The 12709-nt window shown below is 32.2% G+C and overlaps 1 pseudogene; it reads left to right on the forward strand.

Annotated features, from left to right (window-relative positions):
• Window positions 1–1956: 1956 nt before the first annotated feature.
• Window positions 1957–4740, forward strand: LOC149544462 (uncharacterized; annotated as a pseudogene).
• The last annotated feature ends 7969 nt before the right edge of the window (window positions 4741–12709 follow it).

Consider the following 12709-nt stretch of genomic DNA (forward strand, 5'->3'; position numbering starts at 1 on the left):
CCATAGATATATTGTAAAAATAATAAAATATTTTAGAAGGAATATGTATTAAAAGGAAGTAAGAAAACATAAAGATATTATTTTTATTATATAAAGTGGGAAAGAACTGTCATCTACTATGAAAATTTTTGAAATGGAATTTTTTTTTTTTAAAGATGAATGATTGTAATGTAAATAAATATTTGAAATAAAACTATCCTCTTAATTTAGATTACTACATTCATGAATTTTATGAGCCATAAAAACATTGTAATGATTTTATTTCAAATTCAAATAAATTTTAATAACCATCAATGGCCTCATGAACCCAATTCTTATCCAAGCCAAATAAATAAGTTTTTATAAATGCTTTTAATGATAAGTGAGTTGAATAGGTCTCACTAATTTCTTACCCAATAACACGGAAGCTAGTAATAACTTCGCTCACTATCGAGCAGTTAAAAAAGCCTTGGACTTATAGACAAGATGTAATTTAGTTTACAAACATGTATTGGTATGGGAATCCTGATACTAAGTTCACATAATATATTTCATAGAGATATGAAATCTGAATTCAAAAATCTGATTTGAATATAATGTTTCATATAGATGTCGATTTCACTTATACGTGTCAAATTACCCATTTCATATCTAATCAAGTCTTATGTGACTTATGTGACTTATGTGACATGAGAAGGATGTAGACGAAATTTGATAACTTAATGGCTCTACATGATATCGATATGTGACATACATCAAACATTAAATGCAAGATAGAATTTACTGTTTCTTTTCTAGAGAAGAACTTGAGCGAAGAACTAGATTAACATAGTTAAAAAATTGAATTTGTATTTTAACATACTAAATCTTTTGTTTATTAATTCAAGTTTTTTCTTTAATAAATAGTTCATTAATTATTAAATCAAGATTTTTAAAATTTGTTTTTTTCAAATATCTTCTATTTGGCCTGCCTTTCAAATCAAATATTTTTAAAATATTATTTTATATTTATGTTAAATATTATTTAAAATTAAACTTTCAAAAATATAATATAAATTATATTGTTTAATTTAAAATTTCAACACAAATATCAAATCAATATCTAATTTGTTTCAAGATTATCCATTAAAAATAAAGCTTAAATTTAGAATGATTTTATATTTATAGCTTGAGGATCTTCTTTATGTCTTTCTTGCAACAATTAAAAGAGAAAATAATCAAATGGTGGTAATCATAAAGAAAGAAGATATTTGAAATTACATTTCATGAATAAGTAAACAAGTTAAATTTTAAATTTTATTATAAATTGAATTGATAATTTCCTTATAAATATAATAATAACATGAAATGTAAATAATACTAATCGAACTTTAAATATTATTTCTCTTTGCATTAAAATCAAAATCTATTTAGACATGTTCAATATTTTTGTCATATAAAAAATTAGGATTAGAATATTAATATGTTTGACTTTGATATTGCTTAATTTGTAAGTCTAGAAAATTATAGAAACTCTAAAAATCTAAGAACAAGATGGCCTGTTAAAGCTTTGCATTATATATCATCATACCACTTGTTGAGATACATGAATATACTGGAGACGGACTTTTCCACTCTGTTTTGAAGTCAAGAGAATTCTTGAAACCCTTAAAATCAAAGAATGAGATCTTTCATTAAAGCATTCCATTCCATACCATCATACCATCCTCTTACTTTTCTACTCATTAAATATGAAATGATGTTATTGAAACAGACTTTCTACTCATTTTAAATAACTTATAAGAATAAGATCAACTATTCAAGCATTGCATACTGCCCTATCCTAGTAAGACTTTTCCACTCAAGGAAGTACCACTCCCTCCCCACATGCCTCCATTCTCTATAAAACAATATTTAAGCATGGGAAGGCATATATTTAACATTCATTTCATCATCTCTTTCTTTTGAAGTTAAAAGGAGTTTTAGCGTGTAGAAGACATGGAGAGTACACTTTCAGATGCTAGAGTTGCCTTTGCAATCATTACGATATCATGCTCTTTCTTCTGCTTCACCTCTCCTCCTGCAATGGCATGCACCCTCCGTGAAAGAGATCATCTTTTGGATTTCAAGATAGCCGTTGTGGATGAGGCAAAAAAGCTAAGCTCGTGGCACACATTTAATTGCTGCACGTGGAGTGGAGTCAGCTGTAACCTCCACACAGGCCATGTTTTTGGCCCGGATTTGGGTGGATACAATTTGGAGGGTAACATCTCTAGATGGTTGTTTCAACTTGAAAAGTTAGAGCACCTCAATCTGAGCAACAACCTCTTCAATGGTAATCTCACTCCACATTTTATAAAGTTATAGAGTCTCAGTTTTCTCGACTTGTCATATTCTAGAGATGTAAATGAATTCTCTGTAAGTGAATTGCATATGAATTTGGAAAGCTTGTCAAATCTGGTGAGCTTGGAATACCTGTCTCTTGATGGAGTGAGCATCTCTGTAAGCAAAGATTGGGGTGGAGCTGTTTGTGGTTTATCAAACCTTGAACAACTCAACATGTTTGACTATGGGCTTATCGGACCAATCCAAAATTCCCTTCTCAATCTCACTTCTCTCCTCCATCTCGATCTTTCAGATAATTCTTTGTCAGGAAAGATACCTCCTTGGTTTGAAAATTTGACTGCCCACTTGCTCTCACTTGATCTCTCTGAGAATTACTATCTTGGAGGAGAGCTTTCCTTCATTGCATAGCAAACATCTTGGTTGCTAACCAACGTTGATCTTTCATTGACAGCTGTGGAGGGACAAATTCCATCTGGTGTAGGGAATATCTCATCCTTGGAGAGTCTCGCCCTTTCATATACCAACATTGAAGGTGAGATTCCTCTCTCCATAGTCAATCTCACTAAACTTGTTCATTTGGATCTGTTCAATAACAAGTTAACCGAGACAATCCCACCTTCATTGGGATCACTTTCTTCCCTCTCTTATCTTGACCTCGGTTACAATCCATTGAATACCTCATTTTTGCCCACAGTTTCAGATCTAGTCAACTTAAGATCCCTTTATCTAGACTCCATCAATCTAGGAGGCTTCATATCCCTTTCCTTTTTCGATAATCTCACTAGACTTGAATTGCTTGATCTTTCTTTCAATCACTTAACCGTGAGCTTTGATCCAACCTAGAAACCACAGTTCGAGAAGCTCAAATTTTTGGGACTAGGTTCTTGCAGTTTAGATAAAATTCCATTATTTCTTGCCAGTCAATATAAATTGGACCATTTGGATCTATCCTTTAACAGTGTGACAACTATACCATCCTGGATATGGGAATTACCAAGTCTTACATATTTAAACCTTAGTTGTAATCAATTAACAGGTTCATTGCCGTCAAAACTAACATGCAGGACTGATTTGTACCTGGATTTGCACAATAACAACTTACAAGGTGCTCTTCCTCTTCCTGTTGTTGGTGTTAAGATGCTGCACATGAGCCTGAATCAATTCAATGGTTTTATTCCCACTGATATTGGTGAACATCTTCAGCATATTGTCTTCTTATCATTGTCGAGAAACAATCTCATCAGAGTAATTCCAGACTCTATCTGTACTTCAGATTTGGAGTTTCTTGACCTTTCAAATAATATACTCACCAGTGTGATTCCTCCTAATTTAACCAGGACTTGCTCGCTTCTCAGAGTTCTAGACTTGGCGGGAAATCATCTACAAGGTAAAGTGCTAGTAGAATGGGGAAGCCTGAAATAGATTCATACATTGAAGCTCTCTGATAATCGGTTGAGAGGAGTTATTCCCTCATCCATTTCAAAATGTCAAACTCTGCAAGTACTTGATCTGCAAAATAATATTTTTGAGGGCACTATCCCCCGCTGGATTGGAAAGTTATCACAGTTGCACGTCTTGATTCTGAGGTCCAATAAATTTCATGGAAGTATCCCACCCCAAGTAACTGGTCTTCCAAATCTTCAGATTCTGGACCTTTCTAGAAACCACTTTTCAGGGCCCATTCCAAGTAATCTTACAAACTTGGTTGCAATAGTCAATGCATCACAGAGTGATCCAAACCTTCTCGAAGAAGATACTTCAAAGGTATTTAAAGTAAATACGGTGTATACAAATAAGATTGATATTTCCTGGAAAGGTCGGGATGTTGATTTCGTCAAAATCCTTTTCATTCTTAAATGTATTGATCTCTCCAGCAACAACTTATCAGGAACCATTCCTTCCCAAATGGGATCTCTTCAAGGCTTGATAACTCTTAACCTTTCAAGGAATCATCTAAGTGGTCAAATCCCCAAAACATTGGGAGGCATGGAGCAGCTAGAGTCTCTTGACCTGTCGCTAAACAGGTTGAATGGAAAAATCCCTTTAGAAATTCAGTTGCTTAGCTATTTAGAGATATTGAATCTGTCTTACAACATGTTAGAAGGAAAAGTACCCCTTGGAGGGCAGTTCCTAACCTTTGGGCAGTCGTCCTACTTTGGCAATCCTAAGCTAAGTGGGATTCCATTTAGCAATACAACATTCTGCAACAACTCTGCTGACTATGGAAACTGCACCAGTATTGAGACAAATGGTGAAACAGAGAATTCAAATGATGAAATGGTGGGATGGGCAGTTGGACTTGGATTGAGTTATGGTTTGGGATTCGCTACTATGATTGGAATATTGACATTCAATAGCGGGGTCAGAAAGAGAGTCTTCAGTGTTTATGATGCTGTGATTTTAACTATTGATATGTTTATTAAAGGGCCTAGGTGAAAGTAGAGGGTTTAATTAGTATACCGCTACTGCGAATTCCTGCCTCTGATCCTGTAAACAATTGAATGAATAATATGCAATATAATTAGATATGTAAGTAAGAGGGAATAGATGAAAGTAATACTATTGTATGGAGGGTTTTATTAGTATTTGGCTAGCGTAAATTCCTGTCACTCATTCTGTAAACTTTCTAACAAATAATATACATAACAAGATATGCAGCCCACATTTATATCTTTTCCAGTAGAATGGGTTTTCTTCTTCAAGTGGGATATTTAAGCGCAAGATGAATCCCAAATTCTATATCAATAAATAAGTAATTAATGAAAAATATGTATTTGAAAGGGATTAAATTATAACATTTATTTTCTTAAATTATTATTAATAATTGGGATTTAGAATCAGAACAGTAACTCAAATATTTCAACAACCTCATAAATTCCATTTTTATCCTTAGTCAAATCAAGATCTTTTATAAATTTCTAGGGGCCCTCCATTAAATAAAAAAAATTAAAATCTTTTATAAATTCTTTAACTATAAATGACATTGAATAAGTCTCGCTAATTTCTCACCTACTAAATGAGAATTAGTAACATGAATTCCCTTACTACAAAGTAGTGATAAAGTCTTGCATAAAGATGAGATGCAATTTAGTTTTCATCACATATCAAAGCTGAAATGAAAAAGTTGTTTTGAATGTTAGGTTACACCTATATGCATCAATTGACCAAATTCATATCTAATCATTCTTAGTCTTATGTAACATGAAAATGATATAAACCAAACTATCATAATTTAGATGGGTCTACATGATATTGAAATGGGAATATGTAAAATATTAAATGCAAGATAAAATTAATTATTATTTTTATAATAAGAACTCAAGCCAATTTATTTTTTAACATACTTGAATTCTATGGAGAGAGGCTCCCTTTAACTTAAGAGAGTAGTGCTTTTTGCGAGGGTTTAGTTTCTTCCAATAGGGGTGTTTTTATTCTCCTGGTTTCTTCTCTATATGACTCCTAGTGATATGGAGTCAGACCCTACTAAGGTGGGTTTTCTTCTTTTGGTTATCAAGGAAGTAGGAGTCAATTTGCATCTAGTTTTTTCCTTTTATAATGGGTTATCATATGTAGATGGTTGAATGCATGAAAAAAAATGTTTCTAGTGACACTGTATTGTCTTTCCCTAGTTTTAGTAGATGACATAGCTAATGTTATGGGCATGAAAGGTTTAATTAATTATGATTCATAGGGATATTAGTTTAAGGTTCTTGTAGACAACTAATAAAACAAAATAAACATGGTAAAAGGATACCCAAGCCCTATCAAAATGCATAGTTTTTCGGGTGCTTAATTATGGTGGAGTCTATCATATGGTGAGTCTACCAAACCCTATACAAGGTACATCGTACAATACTTTCCTTGTATGACCATATGATGTTGGGCATGATGGCTCTATATTAGTATAATGAAGCAGTATGGAAACATTGGTAGGATGGTATAGTAGTAAGGTAAGGTCAGTATGATGAGGGTTGAACTAGTACAATGAATCTAGTATGTTGAAACAAGTACAATGTCAACACTAGTATGTATGGTATAGTAACAATTTTGGTACAATGATAGTTATGGTACATTGATATTTTCTAGTATGATGTTAGCATAGTGGCAGTTCTGGTATGATGCTAGTTTCAAATAGCAATTATGGTATGGTGACGCTTGAGGTAAGGCGTGAGCCATAGTTGGTTGACCATTTGACATACTGAATTCCATAACAAATTTCATAGTATATAAATTTTTTTGGGATTTTTTAGAAATGATAGGTTGAAGTGGTGAAGAGAAAAGTGTCAAAGTAGTGTAACGTTAGGTTAATTATAATGCAATATGAGCCTATGCAAAAATACATTGTTGTTTTATGCAACATTGGTTATTATATTGCAAGGAAGACATTCAGACTTTTTGGTGGTAGGTTTTTACCAATAGGGTTTCTCATATAAATTTGGTCTCTTGTATTTATTTTGTGTGCTTGTTATTTTCTATGTACTTGTTTCTTCTGCTTATATCAATATGTTGAAGTAGATTCAAACTCTTTATTATTTCCCTTGTAAATTTGCATTAGGAAGGCATTTCCTCAAGTGTTATCAGAGCCAAAAACCTTTTTGTTATCCTTGTTGGTTAGGTTTGGTTGTTTGTGTCTAGTGTGGTTTCACAAACTAAATTCATCTAAAAATTTAGATGGCAAGTATATCAAGGAGAATAGACATTGAAAAGTTCAATGGTACACATATTAATTTACAAAAACTTAAACTTGAAGATATGATAGTTGATTGAGATTTGTGGATCACTGTGTTTGGTAACAAACATTCAGGTATGAAGCATAAAATTGAATAAGGTTGAGCCTTGTAAATTCTATTCTATTGAATGTCCATGAAGATAAAATTTAATGTTTTCTATAGAATAAAATGGGAGATAGTTATCAAGAAAAATTCTTGGTAAACAAACTCTCTCAAGATCAACAGAGGAATAACTACAGAAGATCATCTAAATATTTTCAATAAGGTTGTTGAATAGTTAACATTTGTTGGCATGTCTATTAGTGGATAAGAGTGTTCCATGTTATTGATGTGCATCAAAAGTACCACCATCCAATTTAAAATGTATGAAGTAGTTATTGAAGTTCTTTAGAGGAGATGCAAAGGAAATATTTTGAAGTGGCTATAGACACTCTAACCATTTGAGAAAGATTGAAGGACAAAATCAAGAAGGATATGAAGTCTAAATATTCTGGAAAGAAGTACAAAGTGAAGTGTTCGAACTGCAAAAAGGATTATCATATCTAAAAGGATTGTAAAGAGAAGAAGAAGAAGAAGAAGAAGAAGAAAATGAAGGGTCCTTGTAGTCTTCTCTGAGTTATGATGAAGATGCTAGGGTAAAAGTACAAAGCTATGTCACCTTTCAGGCTGACTTATCAAAATGACTGAATTTGAGTATTTCTATGTAAAATTCATTTTTTTAAAAAAACATATGACCTAGATAAATTCATTCTAGCTAAGTTATATATGGTCTCACACTTTTCCAATTGGAAATGTCTATTAAATGCATGTTTTATACTAGTTTGTATCCAATTACTAAAGAAATAAAATTATTTTAGATGTTTAAATAACTCTTACTATTTTTTATGATATTTTTTTAATAACATATAAAAACCATTTTATAGAGCTTAGAGTCAAGAATATTCTCATGTAGAGTTTATAGTGTTTTAATTAGATATAGTATATTATAATTAAAAAACTCCACAACCATGTATTTTAACACTTGAAAAGATGTCAATTTTGAGAAACAAAAAAATATTAAATCATATCGAAAAATCTAAAAATTATATAACATTCTAGAGGAGAGAGTCCTCTTCTAGAATGTATAGTTCTTCTCTTGGTTAGAATAGATTTGTTTTGAAAAATGTGGTGGGAGATGAAAACTATCAATTTTAGGTTCATCACATTAATAACCATAAAGATAAAACAAATTTCAAGATAACCTTTTCAAAATATAACTAATTTGGAGTTTCTAGATGAACCAGATTGTAAACTCTAAGCTCTATAGTGATCATGGAAAATAGAAAAGAGAGAATTACCTATTTAAGGAAGTATAGAGAAAAACTTTAAGGGGTACATGTGAAAAGAGAAAGGTGGAAAAGAGATGCACAAGGGTGAACACAAGTGTGTAAGAGTGAGAACAAAGAAAAAGGAATTGCTTGCCCATATGTTGTTGAAGTTGATAAGTGAATCTGAGTAGAAGGATTAAGTTTTCATTTTAAGGGGGGTGACTACTTGAAGAGTTTTCAAGTGAATTAAGAACAAAGATGACAACGGGGACTTATCAGTGAATTACCACATGAACTAAACCTCCAAAGTGAGTTGTAAACATACATATCAAAACCCTACTATTTTCTTTATAATCATTGTAAATAGTTTGTATTGAAATTCTTTTAATAGAGCTTTACTCAATAGTCATTTGAAGGACTTAACAGTCTATGTAAATCCATTTAGGAAGGTGACATTCTAAATGGAATTATCAAAGTCCTCTAACAAGGCCACTCCTAATAGGGTGATTAAATCCTCTAACTAGCTCACATTTAATAGTGTGTATTGTAACCTTTAACAAGGTTGGCTCATAATAGAGCTCACTTAGAAAGAGTTAAAAAAGTGGTGACATGTTGTTGGTAGTTTTTCCCAAATTGGGTTGAATTTTTTTATATGTTTTATATTTGATGATGTTTAATTCAGAAAAGTATGTTATGCTTAGGACAATAATTTTTTATTTGTCCAATAGAGATCGAGCAACAACATGATAAGTAGAACAATGAATCTTTTGATGTTTAAATATTCAAATGGTACTTATGGACCTTGAGTAATTGATTCACCCACCCTCCCCCCCCACTCTTAGTTATTGTAAACATTTCTAACAATTGGTATCAGAGCTAGTTGCTTATAGAGAAAATTTTGAAGGTACTTGAAGCTAAAGATCACAACTCACAAAAGAGAGGTGCCAAAGTTAAACAAAGAGAACTTTTCTGCATGGAAAACCTTGATGAGGTTGCATATATGTAGTATAGGTGATGTTGCTATCATTTATGTGGACAACGAGTATGTGAAAGTAATGACTACTCCTCTGACAACTGAATAACTAAAACAAAAACAAAAACACAATCAAGCAATGTTGGAGATTGCCTCAACCCTAAGCTATGTCAAGTTTAATGATATAAAAGAATGTTACAGTGAAAAGAAAATGTGGGAAAAACTAAAGACTTTATAGGGAGGTGATGACAATATCTTGAGAGCTAAATCAGAGAGCCTAAGAGGTGAATTTGGTGAAATGAGAATGATGGAAGGTGAGAATATAGTACAATACTACACAAGAATCAAGAAAGTTTTCAATGCTATTTGAGGTGCAAAAGGAACAATTGAAGATGAAATAGTGATAAGAAAGGTATTGAGTACTCTACTCCCTATATATGTCATTAGGGCCCTTTTGGTTACTGGAAAATAATTTAAGAATTGCCATTTAGAATCCTAGATTTGGGATTCTAGAAGTTAAAATCTAGATTATAGTTTTGAGAATTTGATTTGGGATAATTTGGTTCAAACCCAAAAAAATTTGATATTCTGAATTTTTTATTCAAGACATGTTTGGTTGAAACCCAAAAATAGATGAACAGTTCAAACATCCAAGATAGTATTTCTAAAAAGATAAAGCTGCTTTGTCATAGAGTGAAAACCAATAATACTCAGGTAGGAGATCATCCTTCCACTCCTCCAACCATTCAAACAGATCATTCCATCCCCTGCAAAAAATCCTTAAAAGAAAGCAAGAGTCTACTGGAAGGAATTCAAGCTTTCTCACCATCAGGTGTTCAAGTAAATCTAACCATACTATTTTCTTCTAAGTTCTGAAAGAACCCATTTTTGTAGCTACAATCAATTGTCCCAATTAGAAATGCACATAGATTTATACTAACCCACTATAATTATGTGGGGATAAAGAAATGAAGAACTATCCATACCAATGAATACTCCAAAAGAGCATCTCTCCATGCATCAATTGTCATAACACTTCTGAGTACTGGGCAGCTGCATAGTTGACAGAAAAATTGGGAGGAAAGCACATGAAACCACCATTTGAATATAAATGTAAATGATTGCTACTTGTTTTCAAAATTGACATGACCATTGAGGCCTTAGAAATTCATTTAATAATCAACAATTTTTTGCATTTCCTGCATAGTTTTTCAATTTCACTGAGCAGTTGAGGAATGCATTTTAGAGCTTTACACACGGTCTTCAGAATGCTCAACTTCCACTCAAAATAAAAATCCATGAAAAGGTGAAACAAATTAATTTTAATAATGATATTGAGAGAATAGGAAATCACTTCAAATGAAAGAAGAAAAACCCAATCACCTAAAATGAAGATCGACACCCAGTATGAATCCCTTCTCCCCAATCGTCCCAAGATTGAACCTTGACCTTCTTAAGATTAAAAGAAGGCTTCAATTTTTTTTTTTTTTTTAATTAATATCCAATACTCTTTTTTTTGTCAAATTGGAATTAGAGTGGGAATTGGAGCAATTCCACCTATTTGGACGGAATACCAAATCATGGATATGAGGATAAATGGGAATACCAAATTCTAAATTTTTCCAATTCCAATTCTTATTTTCTGCACCCAAACAGTGGATTAAATTTTTTTTAGTATTGCAAATGCCAATTCTTATTCAAATCCATGAATCAAATAGGCCCTTAGAGTTTATGCAATTCAGGAACTATGATGTACTCTAGGTAAGACTTTGACTTTGGAAGGTGTAATTAGTAGACTTGCTTCTTTTGAGATGTCTAACTTTGATAACTACACACCAACTACTATTGAATATGCTTTTAAGTCACAACTAGTTCTTAGAAAAAGGAAAGAAAAACATGCGAAGAGTGACAGTGACAACTTTGATGATGAGCTTGATGAACTTGAAGCTTTTATTGTAAAAATATTTGGAAGAGGAAAAGGTAAATTACCTATTATTTATTTTTCATGCAAAAAGGTTGGTCATATTGATGCTAGGTGTCCTGACAGAGAAGACAAGGATGAGAGAAAGGAAAGCAAGTACAAAGGAAGAAGAGATGAGCAAGACTACAAGATAAACAAGGATGGAAAAGGTAACAAATCTTGTTACATTGATGAAGAAGAAATTGAAATTGAATCTGAAAGTAATGATGATGAAGTTTCCTAAGTTTCTATAAAAGAAGATTCTGATGAAGATGAAAAAACTGCATTAGTCTCATAAGTGAACAAGATTGATAGATGGATAATTGACAGTGGTTGTTCTAATCATATGACTGGTGATAGAGATAAATTTGATGATATTGGTCCTTAAAAAGGTAGATGTGTTAAATTTGGTAGTGATATTGCATGTGTTGTAAAAGGTAAAGGTGTATTGTTCAATTGATTGGCAAGATCAAATGTCACAATGTTTACTGGGCTGAAGGACTTAACTATAATGTGCCGAGTGTTTAATAGCTGAAAAAATCAGGATACATAGTTTAATTCCATATTAGGAAAGCCAAGATATATGATGTTGATGGTAAGCTAATTGAAAGTGGTGATCAGAAAAGAGGTAACTTGTTCTATCTAGATTTATCTAATGAGACATGTTTGTTTGCACAGCAAGAAGATATTTAATTATGGCACTAGAGGCTATGTCATGTGAATTTTGAAAATTTGATAAACATTAGTAAAATGAAGAAAGTAAGAGGGTTTCCTAAATTGAAGAAACCTGAAAAATGCTATGTCTAAACAATGTCAATTAGGAAAAATGACCAAGTCTAGTTTCTAGAGAAAAACATACACTTCTACTGATATTTTGGAATTGGTTCATACTAACCTCTATGGACCTATTGATGTTCAAAGATAGTGTGAAGATAAGTATTTCATTATATTTTTTGATGACTATTCTAGGATGATGATTGTGATTTTACTTAAAGCTAAATCAAATGCTTTTTAGTTATTCAAGTGGTATTTAGCCAGAGTTGAAAAAGAAACATGGAAGAGTCTGAAGTGTCTGAGATCTGACAGAGGTGGTGAATTCATTTCCAATGAGTTCAATACATTCTACAATGATAGAGGAATCAAAAGGTAGATGTCAATACCAAGGACCCCTCCTCATAATGGAATAGTTGAAAGAAGAAATTGATCAATAATGGATTGTGCAAGAACATTGATGATGGAGTTCAAGAATGTATCAAAGAAGTACTAGAGAGAAGATGTAAGTACTGTTGTCTATACCCTAAATAGAGTACAAGTCGAAAAAGGTACAAATGCTACACCTTATGAAGTATGGTATGGATATCCTCATAATGTGAAATATTTCAAAATCTTTGGAAGAAAATGTTATATATTCAAACATAATAGGAATGGAAAACTT

Source organism: Cupressus sempervirens, chromosome 8 (assembly GCF_028749045.1).
Source record: "Cupressus sempervirens isolate cs-2001-9-10 chromosome 8, ASM2874904v1, whole genome shotgun sequence".
NCBI classification, from domain to species: Eukaryota; Viridiplantae; Streptophyta; class Pinopsida; order Cupressales; family Cupressaceae; genus Cupressus; species Cupressus sempervirens.